Source organism: Oncorhynchus mykiss, chromosome 22 (genome assembly GCF_057628025.1).
Source record: "Oncorhynchus mykiss isolate SJ-2025 chromosome 22, ASM5762802v1, whole genome shotgun sequence".
Lineage (NCBI taxonomy): Eukaryota > Metazoa > Chordata > Actinopteri > Salmoniformes > Salmonidae > Oncorhynchus > Oncorhynchus mykiss.
Genome location: NC_143043.1, coordinates 4,524,291 through 4,551,149, shown reverse-complemented (window position 1 = coordinate 4,551,149; position 26,859 = coordinate 4,524,291). Strand labels below are relative to the sequence as shown.

Below are 26,859 nucleotides of genomic sequence, written 5' to 3'. Positions count from 1 at the left end.
TCTTAGAGCTCTAGGGGCGCTATTTCATTTTTGGATAAAAAACGTTCCCGTTTTAAGCGCGATATTTTGTCACGAAAAGATGCTCGACTATGCATATTCTTGAGTTTTGGAAAGAAAACACTCTGAAGTTTCAGAATCTGCAAAGATTTTGTCTGTAAGTGCCCCAGAACTCATTCTACAGGCGAAACCAAGATGATGCATCACCCAGGAATTAGCAGAATTTCTGAAGCTCTGTTTTCCATTCTCTCCTTATATGGCTGTGATTGCGCAAGGAATGAGCCTACACTTTCTGTCGTTCGCCCAAGGTCTTAGCAGCATTGTGACGTATTTGTAGGCATATCATTGGAAGATTGGCCATAAGAGACTACATTTTCCAGAGGTCCGCCCGGTGTCCTTTGTCTAAATTTGTGCGTAATCTTCAGGTGCGGGCATTTTCTCCTGGGATTCAGGAGAGAAAGCATGTGTCCAAGAACGATGTATCAATGAAGAGATATGTGAAAAACACCTTGAGGATTGATTCTAAACAACGTTTGCCATGTTTTCAGTCGATATTATGGAGTTAATTTGGAAAAAAGTTTGCGTTTTGAGGACTGAATTTATGGATTTTTTTTGGTAGCCAAATGTGATGTATAAAACGGAGCTATTTCTAATACACAAGGAATCTTTTTGGAAAAACTGAGCATCTGCTATCTAACTGAGAGTATCCTCATTGAAAACATCAGAAGTTCTTCAAAGGTAAATGATTTTATTTGAAGGCTTTTATGTTTTTGTTAATGTTGCGTGCTGGATGCTAACGCTAATGCTAACGCTAAATGCTAACGCGAAATGCTAACTCTAGCTAGCTACTTTTACACAAATGATTGTTTTCCTATGGTTGAGAAGTATATTTTGAAAATCTGAGATGACAGTGTTGTTTACAAAAGGCTAAGCTTGAGAGATGGCATATTTATTTCATTTCATTTGCGATTTTCATAAATAGTTAACGTTGTGTTATGCTAATGAGCTTGCTGATAGATTTACACAATCCTGGATACAGGGGTTTTTTCATAGCTAAACGTGACGCAGAAAACGGAGCGATTTGTCCTAAACAAATAATCTTTCAGGAAAAACTGAACATTTGCTATCTGAGAGTCTCCTCATTGAAAACATCTGAAGTTCTTCAAAGGTAAATTATTTTTTTGAATGCTTTTCTGTTTTTTTGTGTAAATGTTGCCAGCTGAATGCTAATGCTAAATGCTACGTTAGCCATCAATACTGTTGCACAAATGCTTGTTTTGCAATGGTTGAGAAGCATATTTTGAAAATCTGAGATGACAGTGTTGTTAACAAAAGGCTAAGCTTGAGAGCTAGCATATTTATTTCATTTCATTTGCGATTTTCATGAATAGTTAACGTTGCGTTATGGTAATGAGCTTGAGTCTGTATTCACGAACCCGGATCCGGGATGGGGAGATCAGAAAGGTTAATACTCTGTTTGATTTGTATTTTGGTTTTAGGATGTCGTACACAAATTAAATGTTTAAGTTTCTTTGTTTCTTTTTGGATGCACCCAAAACTCTTGATTAGAAGACATGTCCTGATGCACAACATTTTTGACATATCTTTAAATAATGTCCGAGGGACAGGAAAATAAACACTCACTTAATAGGGCTGACTGACCTTTGACCTCTGTTCTGACTTGCTGGTGAGGCCTGATCACCCTCACTAGAAAGACTGGAGACATTGGGTCAAATTTAAATGGGCTAATAATTAGAATAAGTTTATCATTGATCAATTGTCCCATGAGAAGGACAGAGCGAGTGTGTTGCCCCTGAATGGACACCTGTATCTAGTCTATTTTACCATTACCTTATGGAATACAATTATTTTCTCATGGAGTTATCAAGAGTTGTAATTCTAATTTGATTTGTTATTCTGATTTGTTTATTTTTAATTTAACAGGCAGTGGTGTTGTTTTTTTGGGCCACATGAATAACGATATGATTAATGTCTCCAAAGGGGGAATTACCATTCCACTGGGGCCCATTGATAAATATGCACATTTATTTTCTTCACATGCCTGCTTGCAAAAGGAGCAAATATATGTTGGTATTGCTTGACACTTAGTCCACATGGATTTAAGCTTTCCCCACACCAAGTGTTATATGTGTATTGCTCTTGTTGTTTTTTTTTCTTTGTTTTTGTCTTGCTTCAATATCAAATCTCACCAGATTGGGTCTGCTGGAGGGTCAGAAGTTCTCCCTAAGTATTAACTCTGCAGTGAGATCGCCAAGATGATAGGGGAGTATTAACAAATTTGGAGAGAAAAAAAATAGTTTAACTTCTTGGATATAGGGGGCGCTATTTTAATTTTTGGATGAAAAACGTTCCCGTTTTAAACAAGATATTTTGTCACGAAAAGATGCTTGACTATGCATATAATTGACAGCTTTGGAAAGAAAACACTCTAACGTTTCCAAAACTGCAAAGATATTGTCTGTGAGTGCCTCAGAACTGATGTTACAGAAAAAACCTAGATAAAAATCCAATCAGGAAGTGCCACATTTTTTGAAACCGCCTCATGGCAATGACTCCTTAAATGGCTGTGAAGGAGCTAGGAGTCAGCTTACATATTCCCCAAGGTGTCTGCAGCATTATGACGTATTTGTAGGCATATCATTGGAAGATTGACCATAAGAGACTACCAGCTGGTCGCTTGGTGTCCTCCGTCGCAATTATTGCGTAATCTCCAGCTGCAGTATTTTTCCGTTTTCTTTTGTTGAGAAGGCAACTGCCACCACTGATAGATTATCGAATAGATATGTGACAAACACCTTGAGGATTGATTCTAAACAACGTTTGCCATGTTTCTGTCGATATTATGGAGCTAATTTGGCTAAGTTTGGCGTTGTAAGTGACTGCATTTTCCGGTGTTTTTCTTAGCCAAACGTGATGAACAAAACGGAGCTATTTCGTCTACACAAATAATATTTTTGGAAAAAATGAACATTTGCTATCTAACTAAGAGTCTTGTCATTGAAAACATGCGAAGTTCTTCAAAGGTAAATTATTTTATTTGAATGCTTTTCTTGTTTTTGTGAAAATGTTGCCTGCTGAATGCTAGGCTTAATGCTATGCTAGGCTATCAATACTCTTACACAAATGCTTGTGTAGCTTTGGTTGAAAAGCATATTTTGAAAATGACAGTGTTGTTAACAAAAGGCTAAACTTGTGTTTGAATATATTTATTTAATTTAATTTGCGATTTTCATGAATAGGAAACGTTGCGTTATGGTAATGAGCTTGAGGCTATGATTACGCTCCCGGATACGGGATTGCTCGACGCTAGAGGTTAAAGTGTGTGTTGTTATTCTCTTTGACATTTCTTTTTTGAAATCTGTATTATTAATATTGGTAGTAATTTGTCATACAGTAAAGGTTTTGTCTGGAATGTGAGAGAGGGTGATACCCCTAGCCGGTCTCAACCCACAGCCACCAGCAACAATGACAAATTCCCTAACCACTGTCCCCTTAAAACCTCTTAGGGATCCATTAACGCTCGAATCCCGTTAGCGGGATAGATTTGACAACATCCGGTGAAATTGCAGGGCAAACTACAGAAATATATATTTTTTTAACATTCATCACAACAACATTCGTAATACATCAAAATAAAGCTTAACTTCGTGTTAATTTGTGTCAGATTTTAAAAAGGCTTTGCGGTGAAAGCACACCATGCGATTATCTGAGGACAGCGCCCCGCATACAAAACATGAAAACCATTTTTCATCCAGGCAGGTGCGACACAAAAGTCAGAAATAGCGATATAATAAATGACTCCTTTGAAGATCTTCATCTTTTTGCAATCCCAAATGTCTGAGTGACACAATGAATGGTCATTTTGTTCGATAAATTCCTTCTTTGTATCCCCAAAATGTCAATTTATTTGGCGCGTTTGAATCAGAAACACACCGGTTCCAAACTGCTCAACATGACTAAGGTATTGTCGTGTCTTTGGCTATGCCGGATTAAGTGATATGACATGCTTTTCTATAAAATAATTTATCCGTAATTAATATTACCTGATTAATCTAATCATGTAAATGTAATTAACTAGAGAGTCGGGGCACCATGAAATAATATTTATAGAGCTGTTATCTTCGGAATAAACTCTTAAAGACCTAGTAATATTTTACATCAATAGTAGTCAATATTAATCGTCATCTTAATTCAGTCTCATCTGAAAGTTGTAAATTCTTGGTTATCTGCATTAACCCTGGCTAACAAGTTGAATCAGCAATACAAAATTGGTTTTAATTATTTATTTACTAAATACCTAACTAATCACACAGAATTACACATACACATAATTAAATCATAACTTGATTACAAATTACATCATAAAGGAAAACGTCCCTAGCGGACGGAACAGATGACAGCTGGTTACACAAAAGAAAAGGGCTGGGTTTGAGTGAAAGAGCGGGAAGACTGAGGAACAAAGGGCGAAGCTGTGCTATCAGAATCTTATGCATTCTAAATTTCCGCCCATTTGGAAAAGGAAAATGCAATGAATATTTACTGAGCTGCGCTTCAGCAGGTTGGTGGTAGATGGAAGGCTGTGTTGCCCAACCGAGTCCTTTGTCCTTTGAAGAATGTCTCTGCTGGTTAATTGGATACGTTGTAGTAACGTCGTTGTGTGGTAGACGGGATACTCTGTCTGTTCATTCCTAACCTGCGTTTGCAGCTGCTGTTGCTAACTCAACGGCTAGGAGGTATCACTTCTGTAGTGAATAAGAGTTCAAAGTTCATACCATTCGCAACCAAAGCTCACGCTGATGTAGGCTTCATTCTGTAGTTATTATCTGAACCATTCTGACATCGGACAGTCGTCCTCACATCCTCGGAAAAGGAGGTTATACTGTCGTCAAGGCTTTATATAGGAAGGGAGAGGAGGGCGTGTTTGAAAAGTTTTATAGCCCATGTCCCTTCACAGGGGCAGGCCACTGATTGAGCAGAGCCCTAAACTTATGAAAACCCAAATCTCACATTTTAGAAGCTAAAATCATATTTCATCCCATCACAAATCATTTCATATTCAAACATTTAAATTGAACAACAATTCCATGTGAATCCAATAACTCTGATGTGTAGACTTTCCACTGTAGAGTTTATGTCATCTTATCATTTATGAGAATGTCGCAGATGACAACCGAACTGACATCATATTCATTAAGTACCACCGCATATGTTCAATTGGTCGGATTACCAGAATATAGTTAATTTCCCCCCACCTTCTGATGTTTCCAGAATCTCTATGTTAACCAAGGGTTTTGCAAATGTAACATCAGTAGGTTAGAGAGAGGAAAAAGGGGGAAAGAGGTATTTATGAATGTCATAAACCTACCCCCAGGCCAATGTCATGACAGTATCTAATAAGTTACCTGTAAACTTGGTCCAAACATTTCAAACAACGTGTCTAATCCAACCTCAGGTAACCTAATATGTAAATAATTGATCAAATGTAAGACCGAATAACCTGTTTTCAATACCGTAGAAAAACGTGGAGCTCGCTCCTGTTCACGAACACCAAAAGGCTTGAGTCCATCTAAGTGACACATGGAAAGAATAGGACTACTTCTTCATATCTCAAAAGAAAAACATTGAACAATTTCTACAGACTGTTGACATCTTGTGTAAACCATAGGAACTGCAATCTGGGCCCTAATAAATCAGGTTTCCCATAGAAGAACATTGGAAAACACAATGACCTCACAAAAATTCCTTGATGGTTTGTCCTCGGGGTTTCGCCTGCCAAATCAGTTATGTTATACTCACAGACATTATTTTAACAGTTTTAGAAACTTTAGAGTGTTTTTTATCCAATACTACCATGCATATGCATATCCTAACTTCTGGGCCTTAGTAACAGGCAATATACTTTTGGCACGCTTTTCATCCGGACATGAAAATACTGCCCCCTAGCCCAAAGAGGTTTTAATTAAGGGATATCTCTAGAACATGTGCTTATTGGGCCAGTATAGTTAGGCCCTGTCCTGTCCAGAAGAAACTCTACACCCTCCTCAAGTTTACATGTGCTTAGCTCCATTCCGTTGCTTTTTTTATCCAGGAAAATGTAAATATTACAAGCATACCCATAACATGATGCAGCCACCACCGTGCTTTAAAATATGGAGAGTGGTACTCAGTAATGTGTTGTGTTGGATCTGGTCCAAACATTACATACAGTAACAATTTGTATTCAGAACAAAAATGTAATTGCTTTGCAGTATTACTTTTGTGTCTTGTTGCAAACAGGATGCATGTTTTGGATTTTTTTTCATTTCGTACAGGCTTTCTTATTTTCACTCTGTCAATTGGGTTAGTGTTGTGGAGTAACTACAATGTTGTTGATCCATTACCCAGTGTTCTTCTAAAACAGTCATTAAACTGTTTTAAAATCACCATTGGCCTCATGGTGAAAACCCTGAATGGTTTCCTTCCTCTCTGTCTACTGAGTGTATTCATACACCATCCAAAGTGTAATTAATAACTTCACCATGCTCAAAGGGATATTCATTGTCTGCATTTTCTTATTCGTTTTTACCCATCTACCAATAGGTGCCCTTCTTTGCAAGGCATTGGAAAACCTCCCTCTTCTTTGTGGTTGAATCTGTGTTTTTAAATTCACTGCTTGACTTTGGGACCTTAGAGATAATGGTATGTGTGGGGTCCAGAGATGAAGTAGTCATTAATAACTTTTAAAAACACTATTATTCCACACAGAGAGCGTCCATGCAACTTACTAAGCAAAATACATAGTTTTACTCCTGAACTTATTTAGGCTTGACATAACAAAGGAGTTGAATAATTATTGCCTCAAGACAATCCAGCTTTACATTTGTAATGAATTTGTAAAAAATGTAGGCCAAAGACAAAACAATCTCAATTTCATAAATTTTCAATTCAGGTTGAAGCACAACAAAATGTGGAAAAGTCAAGGGGTGTGAATACTTTCTGAAGGCGCTGTAGAACAAATACCTCAGTTCTTTTTTAGCCGTTTTGCTGTGGACTCCAGCCCAACCACTGTCTTTAATTAATATTGGCTTAGGCCCCATTGCTCCTGTCACACCAGGGAGTTTCCTGAAGGCCCTGCCCATCAAATCCCCCACAACACTGGTGAAAAATCCATTGGCAGTGCCCCCATCCTCATGGTCCCACCACCCCCCTCTTCCTCTCTCCATCTCTCCATCTCTCCTACAATCAGTCTTTCATCTCTTCTCCCTCTACTATACTGTCCCCTCTATACCTCTCTTCCTCCTCCATTCTTCCCTTACTCCTCCTCTCTCCCCCACCTCTTTTCCTCTCCTCCCTCCTCCACCCAGACCAAAACTAAATTGTGTGGTGACAGTTATTAAAAGCCAACCATTCCCAGGTTTGTGGTATGCAAATAACTTGTATAATATGTGTTGCCCTTATTTGTGAAAGTACAGCAGTCTTTAAGAACATGACTGTAAAAATGGTTAAATCCCCTTGGATTGATGAGGAATTGAAAAATCGTATGCTTGAGAGGGATGAGGAAAAAGGTATGGCAATAAACTACACTATGAAACAAAGATAAATTACATAAAGAATGATAATAAAAAGCTTTGGAGCACCTTAAATGAATTTTGGGGAAAAAAAGCCAACTCGGCTCCTTCATTCATTGAATCAGATGGCTCATTCATCACAAAGCCCACTGATATTGCAAACTACTTTAATAACTTTTGCATTGGCAAGATAAGCAAACTTAGGGATGACATACCAGCAACAGACGCTGACACTACACATCCAAGTAAATCGGAACAAATTATGAAAAACAATAATTGTACTTTTTAATTCTGTAAAGTCAGTGTGGAAGAGGTGAAATAATTATTGTTCTCCATCAACAATGACAAGCCACCGGGGTCTGACAATCTGGATGGAAAATTACTGAGGATAATAGCAGATGATATTGCCACTCCTATTTGCCACATCTTCAATTTAAGCCTACTAGAGAGCATGTGCCCTAAGGCCTGGAGAAGCTATAGTAATTCCGTTACCCAAGAATAGTAAAGCCACCTTTACTGGCTCAAATAGCCGACCAATCAGCCAACCCTTAGTAAACTTATGGAAAAAATGGTGTTTGACCAGATACAATGCTATTTCACGTAAACAAATTGACAACAGAATTTCAGAATGCTTATGGGGAAGGACACTAAACAAGCACGGCACATACAAAAATTACTGATGATTGGCTGAGAGAAACTAATGATAAAATGTCTTGTTAGACTTCAGTGCAGCTTTGACATTATTGACCATAGTCTGGGGCTGTAAAAACATATGTGTTATGGCTTTACACACCCTGCTATAATGTGGATAAAGAGTTACTTGTCTAACAGAACACAGAGGGTGTTCTTTAATGGAAGCCTATCAATTATAATCCAGTTAGAATCAGAAATTCCCCAGGGTAGCTGTTTAGGCCCCTTGCATTTTTCCAAACGACATGCGACTGACTTTGAGTAAAGCCAGAGTTTCTATGTATGCGGATGACTCAACACGATACACTTCAGCTACTACAGTAACGGAAATGACTGCAACACTCAACAAAGAGCTGCAGTTAGTTTCAGAGTGGGTGTCAAGGAATAAGTTAGCCCTAAATATTTATAAAACTAAAAGCATTGAATTTGGGAACACTCACTAAACCCTAAAACTTCTAATAAACTATATGGAAATTGAGCAAGTTGAGATGACTAAACTGCTTGGAGTAACACTAGATTGTAAACTGTCATGGTCAAAACATATTGATGCAGTAGTAGCCAAGATGGGGAGAACTCTGTCTATAATAAAGTGATGCTCTGCCTTCCTAACACTATCAACAAGGCAGGTCCTACAGGCCCTAGTTTTGTCTCACCTTGACTACTGTTCAGTTACGTTGTCAGGTGCCACAAAAAAGGACACGTCCCAGGAAGAGAATGGGGATCCATAATAAATACAAATACACTGCTGCTCTCTCATTTAGCCATTTGCACCTTACGGATTGTGGTTGTTGTGGATGGCTGTTCACAAATCTACAGTATGTGTATTTTACCCAATAATGATTTAATTTAAGAAAACTGCCTTTCAATCAGTTTTTTGGGGATCAGGGTTGTATTCATTACGGAAACTGTTTACCATTTATGAACCAAACGGCGGGACCTACCTTTCTATCAGAGAAAGGTAGGTCCCTTCCTGTTTTGTTCCACTGGCTTCCATTTAAGAAACGTTTTGAACAGTGGACAGCCAGTGAAAAAAATTGCTCTTGCAACAGCTGCATAGTGCGGATCCCAGCCTATGGAATAAATGTTTGAGTTTTTCTCTTCCGGAGGGCCCCAGCCCACCAAATCCCCCCAAAACACTGGTACAAAATCCATTGGCAACGCCCCCACCCCCATGGTCCCTCCTTCCCCCTGTTCCTCTCGCCATCCCTCCTACAATCCTCATTTCATCTCTCCTCCCTCTACTATACTGTCCACTCTATACCTCTCTTCCTCCACCTTCTCCCCCTTTCTTCCCTACTCCTCCTCCTCTTTTCCTCTCCTCTCTCCTCCACCCAGAACAAAACACTGTGTGGGGACATTGATTAAAAGCCAACCTTTCCCAAGATTGTAGTATGCAAGTAACTTATATCATGGACAGTGGACAACCAGTGAAAAATGTGCTCTTGCAACAGCTGTATTGTGCAGATCCCAGCCTCTGGAATAAATGTTTGAGTTCCTCCCTTCCTGAAGGCAGTTTTTGAGTTCCCTCTCTTCTAAACTCCTCCGTGGTATTGTGCTCCATACTGTCAAAAACAAGTTTCATTTAAGAAGACCACAGGTTGGGCTTTTATTGCTCAATCTAATATGTGCTGATTCCCCCAGAAAATCCGTAGGCCTAAAGGACACATGCTCAAAATCGTACACTTTTGATACACTTCAACAGCTGCAACTTATCGAGATATCCAAGTGTCAACAAACAATAGGCCTATGGCAAATGCAGCACATGGAAAACATTTTTCACATGCAAATAGCACTTTTTGTTAGTACTCAAAGCATGCCATTCCAAGAGCAGCATTTATTTTTCAACATTACGCAACGAGCCCAATCAGTCATCCTTTGGCTAATTAGTCCTTCATTTTTTGGTTATGCTCAGGGAAAACAAGTTGGCCAATCTACAGTGCCTTGCGAAAGTATTCGGCCCCCTTGAACTTTGCGACCTTTTGCCACATTTCAGGCTTCAAACATAAACATATAAAACTGTATTTTTTTGTGAAGAGTCAACAACAAGTGGGACACAATCATGAAGTGGAACGACATTTATTGGATATTTCAAACTTTTTTAACAATTCAAAAACTGAAGAATTGGGCGTGCAAAATTATTCAGCCCCTTTACTTTCAGTGCAGCAAACTCTCTCCAGAAGTTCCGTGAGGATCTCTGAATGATCCAATGTTGACCTAAATGACTAATGATGATAAATACAATCCACCTGTGTGTAATCAAGTCTCCGTATAAATGCACCTGCACTGTGATAGTCTCAGAGGTCCGTTAAAAGCGCAGAGAGCATCATGAAGAACAAGGAACACACCAGGCAGGTCCGAGATACTGTTGTGAAGAAGTTAAAAGCCGGATTTGGATACAAAAAGATTTCCCAAGCTTTAAACATCCCAAGGAGCACTGTGCAAGCGATAATATTGAAATGGAAGGAGTATCAGACCACTGCAAATCTACCAAGACCTGGCCGTCCCTCTAAACTTTCAGCTCATACAAGGAGAAGACTGATCAGAGATGCAGCCAAGAGGCCCATGATCACTCTGGATGAACTGCAGAGATCTACAGCTGAGGTGGGAGACTCTGTCCATAGGACAACAATCAGTCGTATATTGCACAAATCTGGCCTTTATGGAAGAGTGGCAAGAAGAAAGCCATTTCTTAAAGATATCCATAAAAAGTGTCGTTTAAAGTTTGCCACAAGCCACCTGGGAGACACACCAAACATGTGGAAGAAGGTGCTCTGGTCAGATGAAACCAAAATTGAACTTTTTGGCAACAATGCAAAACGTTATGTTTGGCGTAAAAGCAACACAGCTCATCACCCTGAACACACCATCCCCACTGTCAAACATGGTGGTGGCAGCATCATGGTTTAGGCCTGCTTTTCTTCAGCAGGGACAGGGAAGATGGTTAAAATTGATGGGAAGATGGATGGAGCCAAATACAGGACCATTCTGGAAGAAAACCTGATGGAGTCTGCAAAAGACCTGAGACTGGGACGGAGATTTGTCTTCCAACAAGACAATGATCCAAAACATAAAGCAAAATCTACAATGGAATGGTTCAAAAATAAACATATCCAGGTGTTAGAATGGCCAAGTCAAAGTCCAGACCTGAATCCAATCGAGAATCTGTGGAAAGAACTGAAAACTGCTGTTCACAAATGCTCTCCATCCAACCTCACTGAGCTCGAGCTGTTTTGCAAGGAGGAATGGGAAAAAATGTCAGTCTCTCGATGTGCAAAACTGATAGAGACATACCCCAAGCGACTTACAGCTGTAATCGCAGCAAAAGGTGGCGCTACAAAGTATTAACTTAAGGGGGCTGAATAATTTTGCACGCCCAATTTTTAAGTTTTTGATTTGTTAAAAAAGTTTGAAATATCCAATAAATGTCGTTCCACTTCATGATTGTGTCCCACTTGTTGTTGATTCTTCACAAAAAGTACAGTTTTATATCTTTATGTTTGAAGCCTGAAATATGGCAAAAGGTCACAAAGTTCAAGGGGGCCGAATACTTTCGCAAGGCACTGTATATTTCCATATTTCCAAGTCCTATTCTTGAAGATCAAAGGGTTATTCAGTTAATTGAAATTACTAGAAATCTGACAGACTGTTATTTTTACCCCTTTTTCTCCCCAATTTCATGGTATCCAATCGTGTCTGATGTGGATGGACAAAATCAACATGGGTGCGATGGCACACATGGACACATGCGCGTGCATACTGTAGTAAGCATACAACGCCCCCAGCATCAGTTTTTTTATGCATGTGATATCAGAATGCACCTACTTTTCCAAAATGTGATTGTAAACCTGTGCTGCCCTCAAATTATCTTTTGGCTATGTTTCAACTTTCAATTTCAAATGATTTTCTAAGAAGTTTAATTTTCTTACAACAGTTTGGATGGATGTTGGATGCAACTATGAGATGGATGTAACACACTTCAAAATATGAGTCCCTTGCTTTGTCAGGCCAAAATAAATCCTGCATTTCCAATTTCAAAATAAGAGTCCCAATATTTGCCATGTATGTTTTTTATGTAGATTTTATTTCAATAGTAATATAACATCGAGCTTCCGGTTCCTATTTCAACATTAGGATGTTTGAGTGCCTGCTTGGCGAGAACATCCACTTCCTCATTCCCCTCTACTCCCACATGAGCTGGTACCCAGAGGAACATCACAAATACCACCATCTGTCTCACCCTATACAAGCAGGGGCAAAATCTGAATCAATACATTTGTCTGCTCTGAGAGATTCAATTCAATTAAGCTCATCAGTGCTGTACAGGAGTCAAAGCAGATAACTACTTTGTCTGGTGTCACCTCTTCCACCCTCTGCAGCCAAGAGTATGGCCAGCAACTCCATTGGTGTAAACATATACATTATCCATTGCTCTTTTTGTCAGTGCCCCCTTAAAAGCAGGAACTCTAAAAACTGCAACTGTCATCCCTGTTTTAGGACCCTTAGATCCATTTGTGAATACATTCAAGAAAGCAGAGTACTGTGTTCTTAAATGTTCACTTTCCAATATATACTGCACCTACTCCTTCTGCACCAGCTCTCACCCTCTGCAACGGCTTTATGAGTTGACTGGATTCCTGGAGTAGCTGCGCCCTCTACTGGACACTTGGTGAACCTAGCCAGATCAGTCAATTTAGACTTTGTTACATCTGATCAACAAATCATACAAACATAGCTAATAGCCTTCAATAGGCTATAGATAATAATGAATACTTAAAGCCCTGTAGATCATTAAAGTCCCGTAGATCAATTAATTGCCCCCTTTTTGTTTAGAAAGCCCTACTACACAAGCTTCCAACATTGTTGCTAACGTACAAAGGAATGAGGTACCCACACTGCTCCCAGGATTGGTTAACTGTTGAGGTCACTCTGGTCTTGACCAATTTAGGTAAATCCTCCTTTAGTTTTAGTGCCCCACATTAATGGAATAGCCTACAAAGTTCCTTGCATCTTGGTTCCCTGGTGCCTCTAGGGCAGGTTCGGGCTCTGGTGTTGAATGAATTCATTATATCAAATAACATTTTATTTGTCACATGCGCCGAATACAACAGGAGTAGACCTCACAGTGAAATGCTTACTTACAAGCCCTTAACCAACAATTCAGTTTTAAGTAAATACCTAAATGCTAGAGCAGCAGTAAAATAACAATAGCGAGGCTATGTACAGGGGGTACCGACACATAGTCAATGTGTGGGGGCAACGGTTAGTCGAGGTAATATGTACATGTAGGTAGAGTTATTAAAGTGAGAATGCATAGATAATATCAGAGAGTAGCAGCAGCGTAAAAGAGGGGGGTGGGGCAATGCAAATAGTCTGGGTAGCCATTTGATTAGATGGTCAAGAGTCTTATGTCTTGGGGGTAGAAGCTGTTTGGAAGTTTCTTGGGACCTATGCTTGGCGCTCCGATACCGCTTGCTGTGCGGTAGCAGAGAGAACAGTCGGACTAGGGTGGCTGGAGTCTTTGACAATTTTCAGGGCCTTCCTCTGACACCACCTGGTATAGAGGTCCTGGATGGCAGGAAGCTTGGCCCCAGTGATGAGCTGGGCCGTACACAGTACCCTCTGTAGTTTCTTGCGGTCGGAGGCAGAGCAGTTGCCAAACCAAGCAGAGATGCAACCCATCAGAATGCTCTTGATGGTGCAGCTGCAGAACCTTTTGAGGATCTGAGGACCAATGCCAGTTTGTTGGTGATGTGGACATCAAGGACCTTGAAGCTCTCAACCTGTTCCACTACAGCCTCATCGATGAGAATGGGGGCATGTTCGGTCCTCTTTTTCCTGTAGTCCACAATCATCTCCTTTGTCTTGATCATGTTGAGGGAGAGGTTGTTGTCTTGGCACCAAATGGCCAGGTCTCTGACCTCCTCCCTATAGGCTGTCTCGTCATTGAAGGTGATCAGGCCTACCACTGTTGTGTCATCAGCAAATTTAATGATAGTGTTGGAGTCGTTTCTGGCCGTGCAATCATGAGTGAACAGGGAGTACAGGAGGGGACTGAGCACGCACCCCTGAGGGACCCCCATGTTGAGGATCAGCGTATTTTTACTGACCCTTACCCTTACCCCCTGGGGGCGGCCCGTCAGGAAGTCCAGGATCCAGTTGCAGATGGAGGTGTTTAGTCCCAGGGTCCTTAACTTAGTGATGAGCTTTGAGGGCACTATGGTGTTGAACGCTCAGCTGTAGTCAACAAATAGCATTCTCACATAGGTGTTCCTTTTTTCCAGATGGGAAAAGGCAGTGTGGAGAGCAATAAAAATTGCATCATCTGTGGATCTGTTGGGGCGGTATGCAAATTGGAGTGGGTCTAGGGTTTCTGGGATAATGTTGTTGATGTGAGCCATGACCAGCCTTTCAAAGCACTTCACGGCTACAGATGTGGGTGCTTCGGGCGGTAGTCATTTAGGCAGGTTACCTTAGTGTTCATGGGCACAGGGACTATGGTGGTCTGCTTGAAACATGTTTGTATTACAGACTCAGACAGGGAGAGGTTGAAACTGACATTGCCAGTTGGTCAGCGCATGCTCGGAGTACACGTCCTGGTAATCCGCATGGCCCTGTGGCCTTGTGAATGTTGACCTGTTTAAAGGTCTTACTCACTTTGGCTGAACAGCTGAGAGCAGAACAGCTGATGCTCTCATGCATGTTTCGGTGTTACTTGCCTCGAAGCGAGCACAGAAGTAATTTAGCTCGTCTGGTAGGCTCGTGTCACTGGGCAGCTCTTGTTTGTGCTTCCCTTCGTAGTCTGTAATAGTTTGCAAGCCCTGCCACATCCGACGAGCGTCGGAGCCGGTGTATTATGATTAGATTTTTGTCTTGTATTTAGTCCTGTCCTGCTTTGCCTGTTAGATGGTTCGTCGGAGGGCATAGCAGGATTTCTTATAAGCTTCCGGGTTAGAGTCCCCCTCATTTAACTTCTTGGTGACAGGGGGGCAGTATTGAGTAGCTTGGATGAATAAGGTGCCCAGAGTAAACTGCCTGAAACTCTGTCCCAGATGCTAATATATGCATATTATTAGTAGCATTGGATATAAAACACTCTTAAGTTTCTAAAACTGTTTGAATGATGTCTGAGTATAACAGGACTCATATGGCAGGTTAAAACCTGAGACAAATCCAACCAGGTAGTGGGAAATCTGAGGTTTGTCGTTTCATTGAAGTGATTGCCTATCCAATATGCTGTGTCTATGGGGCCAGATTGCACTTCCCAAGACTTCCAGCAGATGTCAACAGTCTTTAGAATGTTGTTTGAGGCTTCTATTGTGGAAGGGTGTGCAATAAGAGCTGTTTCAATAAGTGGACTAGGCTGTGGCCAATCAGTTGTTTACTATGCGGGTGCGCAGTTCCTTCTTTTTCCTCTGTAATTAATACGCTATTGTTCGGTTGGAATATTATTGAAGATTTATTATAAAAAGACCCTAAGGATATATTGTAAACATCGTTTGACATGTTTCTACCAACTGTAATGGAACTCTTGACTTTTCGTCTGGATTTTGCGCTCGCGCATTGTGCCTTTGGAATAGTGAACTAAACGCGCAAACAAAACGGAGGTATTTTGACATATATATGGATGTAATCGAACAAAACAAACATTTCTTGTGTCCTGGGAGTGCATTCTGATGAAGATCAGCAAAGGTAAGTGAACATTTATAATGCTATTTATGACTTTTGTTGACTCCACAATTTGGCAGTTAACTGCATGGCTTTCTTTTGTGGCTGAACGTTGTTCTCAGATGATTGAATATTCTGCTTTTGCTGTAAAGCTTTTTTGAAATCTGACACAGCGGTTGAATTAAGAACAAGTTTATCTTTGATTCTATGTAAAACATGTATCTTTCATCAAAGTTTATGATGAGTATTTATGTTATTTGATGTGGCTCTCTGCAAATTCTCCGGATGTTTTGGAGACATTTCTGAACATGGCGCCAATGTAAACTGAGGTTTTTGGATATAAATATGAACTTGATCGAACAAAACATACATGTATTGTGTAACATTGAGTCCTGGGAGTGTCATCTGATGAAGATCGTCAAAGGTTAGTGATTAATTTTATCTATTTTTCTGCTTTTTGTGACACCTCTCTTTGGTTGGAAAATGTCAATGCTTTCTGTGACTAGTTGCTGACCTAACATAATGATATGTTCTGCTTTTGTCGAAAAGCCTTTTTGAAATCGGACACGGTGGATTAATGAGAAGTGTATCTTTAAAATGGTGTACAATACTTATATGGTTGAGGAATTATAATTATCAGATTTCTGTTTTGAATTTTGCGCCCTGCAATTTCAGTGGCTGTTGGCGAGGTGGTACGCTAGCATCCCGAACGATCCCAGAGAGGTTAAGAGCGGCAGTTCTACCATTTATTTCAGTGTGGATGTTGCCTGTAATCCATGGATTCTGGTTAGGGTATGTACACTACCATTCAAAAGTTTGGGGTCACTTGTAAATGTCCTTGTTTTTGAAAGAAAATTTAAAAAAATTCTCCAATAATAACATCAAATTGATCCGAAGTACAGAAGTGTAGGAATTGTTAATGTTGTAAATGACTATTGTAGCTGGAAACTGAACTGAAACTGGCCCATTATCAGCAACCATCACTCCTGTGTTCCATTGGCACGTTGTGTTTAATTTAGATGTTAAATTCCAAAAAGACGCTTCTAGTTTTAGGAGGCCATACTTAGATGTAGACTAAACAAAAATATACATGCAACATGTAAAATGTTGATCCCATGTTTCATGAGCTGACATAAAATATCCCAGAAATGTTCCATACGCATAACAAGCTAATTTCTCTTAAATTTGTTACATCCGTGTTAGTGAGCATTTCTCATTTGCCAAGCTAATCCTTCCATCTGACAGGTGTGGCATACCAAGTAGCCGATTAAACAGCATGACACAGGTGCACACACCGCATTACACAGGTGCATCTTGTGCTGGGGACAATAAAAGGCATCATCTAAAATGTGCAGTTTTGTCACAAAACACAATTCCACAAAGCATGCAATTGGCATGAATGTCCACCAGAGCTGTTGCCAGAGAATTTAATGTTAATTTATCTACCATAAGCCACCACCAACGTAGTTTTTAGAGAATTTGGCATTACGTCCAACGGTCCTCACAACCTGAGACCACGTGTAAGCATACCAGCCCATGAACTCCACTTCTGGCTTCTTCACCTGCGGGAATTTCTACACAAACTGTCAGAAACCATTTCAGGGATGTTCATCTGCTCATCATCCTACCCAGGGTCTTGACCTGACTGCCGTTCTGCATTGTAACCAACTGCAGTGGGCAAATGCCCACCTTTGATGGCCACTGACACACTGCTCTCTTCAAGGATGAATCCTGGTTTCAACTGAGGGGGACAGTGCGGCCCCGTCCAACGCCAACCAGGCAGGATATAACCCCATCCACCTTGCCATAGCACAGCCCCCAAACCACTAGAGGGATAACAGCAGACTACCAACGTACTACCCTGAGACAAGGCTGAGTATAGCCCACAAAGATCTCCTCAGTGACTCAACCCACTCACATCGAGTAGAGCGTAAAAAGCCTGGGACAACGTGACGGACCCCTCCTAGGGACGGCATGTAAGAGCACTAGTAAGCCAGTGACACAGCCCCCATAATAGGTTCAGAGGAGAATCCCAGTGGAGAGAGGGGAGTCGGCCCAGTGCCTTGCCATTAACCCCTGGGTCAGATCACACTCAATCAAAGGACCTACTGAAGAGAGGAGTCTTCAATAAATACTTAAAGGTTGAGACAGAGTCTGCGCCTCTCACATGGATAGGTAGACCATTCCATAAAAAATGAGCTATATATGTCCTGCCTTCAGCTGTTTGCTTAGAAATTCTAAGGACAATAAGGAGGCCTATGTCTTGTGACCATAACATACGTGTAGGTATGTATGGCAAGACCAAATCTGAGAGATAGTTTGTAATGTAATGCTTTGTAGGTTAGCAGTAAAACCTTGAAATCAACAAGCACTGGCCTTAACAGGAAGCCAGTGTAGAGAGGCGAGCAGTGGAGTAATATGATTTCATTTTTTTGGTTCTAGTCAAGATTCTAAAAGCCGTATTTTGCACTAAATTATGTTTATTTAGTGCTTTGTCCAGTTAACCTGAGAATAGAACATTGCAGAAGGCTGAACTAGAAGTCACAAAAGCAAGGATTCACTTTTCTGCATAATTTTGGGCAAAAAATTTCAGATTATTGTGTGTTTCCGAAATGACATCACCAAGAGGTGGAATATATATAGTGAAAACAATAGTGGTCCTAAAACGGAACCTTCAGGAACACCGAAACCTACAATTCATTTGTCAGAGGACAAACCATCCACAGAGACGAACTGATATCTTTCCGACAGATAAGCTCTAAACCAGACAAGAACTTGTCCATGTAGACCAATTAGGGTTTCCAATCTCTCCAAAAGAATGGGATGATCGATGGTGTCAAAAGCATCTCGAAGGTCTAGGAGCACGAGGACAGATGCAGAGCCTTGGTCTGACGTCATTAACGTTTCTGGCGCAGGCGTTCCACTAGCGACGCACCTCGACAACATCCGGTGAAATTGCAGAGCGTGAAATTCAAATAACAGAAATATAAATATTTAACATTCATGAAAATACAAGTATCATACTGTTATGTTCCCCAGTTTCTGTGTTGTAGTTTGTGTATTTGAGTGTGTGTTTCAGGAGATGGTGTCCTGAAATTCCCCAAGCAGCTGATTGGTCGACTCCACGGCTAATTGGAGCTGACCCCGCCCCCTCGTCAAGTTACAGCTGTATCCCATTAGACTCCTTCTCCAGTTTTAAAAGCCAGTGTTCTGTTGTTCAGGAGAGAGAAGATTGCTGAGAGAAGATTGCTGAGAGAAGATTGCTGAGAGAAGAGGCTGATGGCTATAGCATATGTTGGTTGTTTCTCAGGCAGTTGGTATGTACTATGTTAGTTGTAGTTGGGAGCAGCTTTGGTATGTTCTGTGTGAGTTTGAGCCTATTTGATGTCCTGTGTTTGTCAGTGTGTTTGTGAAATTGTTAATAATATTCTGTTTCATTTTTTCCCAGGGGGTAAGGGGAAGGCACCTAGGGAGTACTTATGCAAGAGGCCCGCGGGCATACATATACGCGTAGTATATTCACTGTTTAGGCACACTAGGTAAGACCTGGGCGGACCACCCCCTGTATTTTGGTTAGGGCTCCAGGTGGTGCTAACTCAGGTAAATAGTGATTAGGCAGGTAAGATAGGAGAGGGGGCTTTGATATTTACCCTCTTTGCTTTGGTTCCAACCAGCCCCCTTTCCCGGAATTACCGTGTGAAGGAATAAATTCCTAGTAAACGGTAAATTCTCTGCCTTTTGTCATCCTTACTCGCACCTGCAGTCCATACCTCTTTCACTTCACGGAGAGTTGAGTTGTAGCAGGATGTTGCATTCCCTCTTCATAGAGGCATGCGTAACACATACATCAAAATAAAGCTTAACTTCTTGTTAATCCTGTGTCAGATTTCAAAAGGCTTTTACGGCATGCACCCATCTGAACCAGTAGTAAACAAAAGAGCTAGCGTAGCAGGCGCTACACAAAACGCTGATATAAAATATGCATTACCTTTGACAAGCTTCTTTTGTTGGCACTCACATATGATATTTATGTCCCATAAATATCAATTGGTCCTTTTTTTTCGACCTCTTAGAGCTCCCCCCTACTTTGTGCAATTTCTGCCTGAAGACATACGCAAATCTAACAGCCTGTAGCTCAGGCACAGAACCAAGGATATGCATGTTCTTGGTACCATTTGAAAGAAAACACTCTGACGTTTGCAAATGTGAATTGAATGTAGGAGAATAACACAATAGATCTGGTTTAGATAAAAAAACACTTTTTTAGTATCTTTAAAATGAGCAAGATAAAACAAATATTCAGATAGGCTGATGCGGACAATTTCAGTGAAAAATATAAGAGGGCATCAGTACTTGTGCAAAGTTTCAGAATGATAACTTCCAAAATGAGTGTGCTACCTGACATTTATCATTAAGTCACCCAGGTGTCCCACAAGTAGCCCAAATGTACCCAAGTGGTCAAATTGGTGAAGGTATACACTTCCCCCCCCAGGGAAGACCCTCAGTCCTCTATCAAATATTTGTATATAGCCCCAGCCTAAAACCCCAAACAGCAAGCAATGCAGGTGTAGAGGGTGCAACAGGACAGCAATTTGAGTAAAAATGAAAAGTTTAGGGTTCCATAGCCGCAGGCAGAAAAGTTAAAACTGGAACAGCGGCAAGGCCAGGTGGACTGGGGACAGCAAGGAGTCATCATGCCAGGTAGTCCTGACGCATGGTCCTAGGGCTCAGGTCCTCCGAGAAAGAGAGAATTAGAGAGAGCATACTTAAATTCACACAGGACAAGACTCCCATTCGGAGTCAGTGTCACTGTGAAAGAAAATGTTCAGTTAGAATAGTTTCACATATGAGCCCTTATTCAACAGGTATAATAAACAGATATATATATATATGGAGTACATATGGTTATATGGGAACATAAGGTTGAATATATTATTATGACCTGCTAGTTCTACTGTCTCTTTTATATTATGACATTTCAGCTAGATCTACTGTCTCTTTTATATTATGACAGACCAGCTGTATCTACTGTCTCCATTTCACTTTGGCCATTGTTGTGGGCCTGCCCTCCCCTCAACAGCCTCAAATAAGCTATTTCATGTGGGTTAGGGTGGGGCGGCAGACACACGCATCTCACATTTCATGACATTACATGTTTATATAATGCCTCTAAAATAAATTTAAAAAATCACAAATAATATTTATATTATTAATTTCAAACAAGGGCATTAGCATGATAAGAACTTACCAGTCCAAAACGATGTCCTCTCCCGTTCAAAAAATATTCCTCCACAATCGCTAAATGAATCGTCCTACAACAATCTCTTTCTCACCTTCCCAATCAATTTATTCTAAAATTGTGTGGACATCTGCATATCTAGACTTAGATTTAGCTTTCCCTGACTTAGTCCTCAAACTGATTGATAAATAAACAGCTGAACGTGCGCGTTTTACCAAACAATGCAGTGCGTAATATGTGTTTCTCCTTCCGGTATGAAACTTCAATAGCGGATGACTCTCTTTAAGCTGGAGCTTACTACATGGGTTAGTTTTGCAACACATAAACTTGACCTATTGCTCAGCTCATTGGCTATCTACCCAGCTAGATTTCAAGACGATCAGTGGTCATTGGGTTAAAAGACAGTCAATCAACGAAACAGCGGGCAAATCATTGGTGCACAATGATGTCATGACTTGTTGTCTTCAAATCGGTTTCTTTCAGTCCCGCGAAATGGCCCATCAGGTTTGATTGTGTTACAAACAAACCAGTTGATTGCAGTGAAACCAAACATGACTGGAAAAGTCACGTTCTGTGTGGGTTATTTACCTGGAATGTGTTGTTGAAAATGGAATGATACAGAATTCACGACACAAGCGGTTCGTGTTAGGCTATAAAAACTGATTTTATCAAACAAAAGATAATTCATTGTGTAACAATGAGCATTGGAATTGCAAACAGACGAAGATCGTCAAAGGTAAACTATTTATTTTATTGCAGTTTGTGACTATGTTACGCCTGTGCTGGTTAAAATTGTTGTTTTTTATGGGGCTCTATGCTCAGATAATCGCATCGTATTCTTTCGCAGTAAATCCTTTTTTAAATCTGACAACGCAGTTGGATTAGCAAGATTATAGGCTTTCGATACATGTGAGACACTTGTATTGTCATTCATGTTTATATGACTATTTATGTAGCGATCACCGTATGTTGTGGAATTTCAGCCCACTAGTGGGTTCCGTGCGCAGAGAGGTTAACTTGTTATGGCTGCAATCCCGATATCGGGATAAGTGTCAACAAAAACCGCTGAATAGCATTCAATAAATATTACTAAAATATTTATATTCATGAAATCACAAGTGCAATATAGGAAAACACAGTTTAGCCTTTTGTTAATCCACCTGTCATGTCAGATTTTGAAATGATGCTTCAGCGAAAGCAATCCAAGCATGTGTAAGTTTATCGATCGCACTACAAAACATTACGTACACTTAGCATCAGGAAGCTTGGTCACAAATCAGAAAAGCAATCAAATTAATCTTTTACCTTTGATCTTCGGATGTTTCCACTCATGAGACTCCCAGTTACACAACAAATGTTCCGTTTGTTCCATAAAGATGATTTTTATATCCAAAACGCGTCAAACAAACGGAGGTATTATGTTCAGAAATCCACAGGAAAGAGCGGTCACGACAACGCAGATGAAAATTCCAAATAGTTTCCATAATGTCCACAGAAACATGTCAAACGTTTTTTATAATCAAAAACAATAGCTGTTCAAATTCTGTTGCGCGAGCAAAACTCATGTGACCACTTGACGCGATGTTATCGTTCTGGCTCATTTTTCAAAATAAAAGCCTGAAACTGTCTGAAGACTGACACCTTGAGGAACCGATAGGAAAAGGAATCTGGTTCATATCCCTTTAAATCCAGCAAAGGGAGGCTATGGAACATGGAGTTTTCAAAATAGAGCCACTTCCTGTTTTGTTTTTCCTCAGGGTTTTGCCTGCAATATCAGTTCTGTTATACTCACAGACAAAATTTTGACAGTTTTGGAACCTTTAGGGTTTTCTATCCAATAATAATATGCATATATTAGCAACTGAGACTGAGGAGCTGGCCATTTACAATGGGCACCTTTTCATCCAAGCTACTCAATACTGCCCCTGCAGCCATAAAAAGATAACCAGGAGGAGAGGCCTCATTTAATACAGTAAATTCATCACGCTTGAGCCATGTTTCAGTCAGGCCAATCACATCAAGCTTTTGATCAGTTATTAGTTAATTGACTAAGTGAGGGATCTAACATTAAAGTAGTCCTATTTTGAGTTGAGGTATTATCACAGTCTCTTATTCCAGTGAGATTGCTAAAGCGAATAGCGCCATGTTTAGATTTTCCTGACCTAGATCGAGGCACAGACATGGTCTCAATGTGGAAAACTAAGCTGACTACTACACTGACTGTGCTAGCAGCAGACTCCACTAAGCTGGTTGGCTAACAGCCTGCACCCTATCTCATTGTGGAGCTAGAGGAAGAGCCCTGTCTATTTTGATAGATAAGATTAAAGCACCCCTACAGCTAGGATTTGTATTTAAGGATCCCGCTCTTCCTGGGGTCCTGCAACATTAAGGCAGTTGTATACAATTTAAAATATTACATGACATTACATTTCAGAACACTTACGCAAAACATTTAGTGTGTTCCCTCAGGCCTCTACTCCACTAACATGTATTTCCATTTACATGTGTATCGAGTGCATGTCTTATCATGTGTATGTCTCTGTCTGCCTGTGTGTGTCTCTTCACGCTCCTCCATAAGGTGTATTTTTATCAGTTTTTTAATCTGATCCTACTGCTTGCATCAGTTATCTGATGTGGAATAGAGTTCCATGTAGACATGGCTCTATATAGTACTGTGTGCCTTCCATAGTCCGTTCTTGACTTGGGGATTGTGAAGAGACCTGTCTTGTGGGGTATGCATGGGTGTCTGTGCTGTGTACTAGTACTTTAAACAGACACCTCGGTGCATTCACAATGATCGCACTTCTTACAAAAACAAGTAATGATGGAGTCAACTTTTATGTTTATGTTGTGAAACTGCAAAATACAGAAAATAATATACTTTAGTATTCAATTCACACCGACATACTGTAGCTGTACATTAAACATTTGAAGTTGCATAAATACAAAGCACGCGCTAAGGTACCATGAATCTGGCATGATGCCAAACCATATAGCTAATTGTTACTCATATGTTAATTGGCTAACTCCTTTCATTACTCTAATGTACAACCATCTATGTAGAATAACAAAGCATATTACACTAGAAACAGTAACAAAACTACAGTATTGTATATTTTACAATTCGTTTGCATGACGCACGAGCAAAGTAATACAGCTAACGACATACATGAAAGGCCTTGCAATCTGTGTGAGTAAATGCAACCAACCAACATTATGTAAGCAACTCTATCAATAACAAGATTATCATCATTAGCTAAATGCTTGAATCGAACTTACAAATAAACATTTTCCAAGGCTGAAGCGTGACAAGAAATAAGTACATTGAAAGACCTGCACCGTAGCGTTGTTTGTAGCTGCTTCTATGCGTGCAGAACAAATTCTCTACTTCCTGTTTGCGTAGTCTTTCTAAGTACCAGAAAGCTCCACTAGGGGGAAAATAACACCATTGAACACAATGAAAATCAAATTTAAGCACTGTAATAAAATAATCTGTTACCTTCTAACAGGATGGCAGCACAGACACGTTTTGACCATGACAGTTTACAATCTAGGGTTACTCTAAGCAGTTTAGTCACTTCAACGTGTTCATGTAATTAATTAGAAGTTTTAGATAATGTTTATGGTTTAGTGAATGATTTGTTCCATACACAATGCTTTTAGTTTTAGAACTATTTAGGACAAATTTATTCCTTCCCAAACATAACTCTGTTAAGTTTTGACTCAACACGATACATTGACACACTGGCTTTACTCATGGCCAGAGGTATGTAATTAGTAAAGGGGCCTAGACAGCTGCCCTGGGGAACTCCTGATTCTACCTGGATTATGTTGGAGAGGCTTCCATTAAAGAACACCATCTAATCTGTTACACAAGTAACTCTTTAGCCACAATATAGCAGGGGGTGTAAAGCCATAACACTTATGTTTTTCCATCAACAGACTATGATCGATAATGTCAAAAACCACACCGAAGTCTAACAAAACAGCTCCTACAATGTTTTTATCAATTTCGCTCAGCCAATAATAATTTATGTAAGTGGCGTGCTTGTTGACTATCCTTCCTTACAAGCTTGCTGAAATTCTGTTGTCAATTTGTTTAGAGTAAAATAGCATCATAGTGTGTGGTCAAATAAACATTTTTTCAAAAGTTTACTAAGGGTTGGTAATAGGCTGATTGGTCGGCTATTTTATTGATTTCATGGTCCTTGTTTGTTAAGATAGACTCGATCCTAACATATGCTGTCACACCTCATCAGACAAGATTTGGTCCTGTTTGCGGCTGAGTTCCAGAAAGTTGGTCAAGATCTACAAATTGTATATTTTGGGAGGGGCAGAAAAACATAGCGATTGAGTTGAGACTGCTGTAGAGCTCATCAGTCCCCTTAACTGGGAGGAGGACACAATTACTTGATGCCAGCACACTTTTCTAATTTATATTCACACTGAAGCTATGCTGCGCTAGGTGACCTCTGATTGTTTTATCCTAACATTGTTGCTGCCAACGTGGATAACAATAACCCTACGTTCGACAGGTTTAGCCTTAGTCAGCACCATATTCAGATTAGCCATTACGTCGGTAGCCCTGCATCCTGGTAAACAGTACAATCACTGGATTATTATTTTTACATCAAATCTTGCAGGTAATGGAGTCGCCAATGACTAAGGTTTTCAATTTGTCAGAGCAAATGGTAGGAGGCTTCGGCGGCTCACACCCCATAATGGGTGAAGGAGAGACCTGATGAGTTTTTTTATGTTATATTTTACCTTTTATTTAACTAGACAAGTCAGTTAAGAACAAATTCTTATTTACAATGACAGCCTACCGGGGAATAGTGGGTTAACCACCTTGTTCAAGGGCAGAATGACAGATTTCAGGGGTAGATTGACTCGGGGATTCGATCCAGCAAACTTTCGGTAACCACTAGCCTACCTGCCGCCCAAACAAGGCACATCCTCTGACTCCGACTCATTGCTTAACTTCTTATGGCTGCAATCCCGTTAACGGGAGCGATTTGACAACAGCCAGTCAAAGTGTAGGGCGCCATTTTCAAAACAAAATACATGAATCCAAAACAATCCCGCACAAAACAAGGGCGGGACAACCTACTACATATAAGGACGTTAATTAAACTAAAATACACACAGGTGAAACTAATAAGACAAAACCAACAGACAAACGAAAAAGGGATCGGTGGTGGCTAGTAGGACGGTGACGACGACCGCCGAGCACCGCCCGAACAGGCAGGAGAGCCAACCTCGGCGGAAGTCGTGACAGTACCCCCCCCCTGACGCACGGCCCCCGCAGCGCGCCGCCACCGTCCTCGAGGACGACCCAGAGGACGAGGTGCTGGGCGATCCGGGTGGAGGTGGAAATCTCTCAGGAGAGAAGGGTCCAAAATATCCCTCACCGGAACCCAGCATCTCTCCTCTGGACCGTACCCCTCCCAGTCCACGAGGTACTGTAGGCCCCCCACCCGGCGTCTCGAATCCAGAATGCCCCGAACTGTGTACGCCGGGGACCCCTCGATGTCCAGGGGGGGCGGAGGGACCTCAGGCACCTCACCTTCTTGCAGGGGACCAGCCACCACCGGCCTGAGGAGAGACACATGAAACGAGGGGTTAATACGGTAATACCTAGGAAGTTGTAACCTGTAACACACCTCGTTTATTCTCCTCAGGACTTTGAACGGCCCCACA

The 26,859-nt window shown here is 40.7% G+C and overlaps 1 long non-coding RNA gene across 1 annotated transcript; it reads left to right on the top strand.

The window, feature by feature from the left end:
* LOC149972764 (uncharacterized) lies at window positions 1-26,438 on the top strand. Its single transcript, XR_016490726.1, has 3 exons — window positions 1-735; window positions 1,037-1,165; window positions 19,142-26,438. It is a non-coding gene; the product is annotated as an uncharacterized LOC149972764 (long non-coding RNA).
* The last annotated feature ends 421 nt before the right edge of the window (window positions 26,439-26,859 follow it).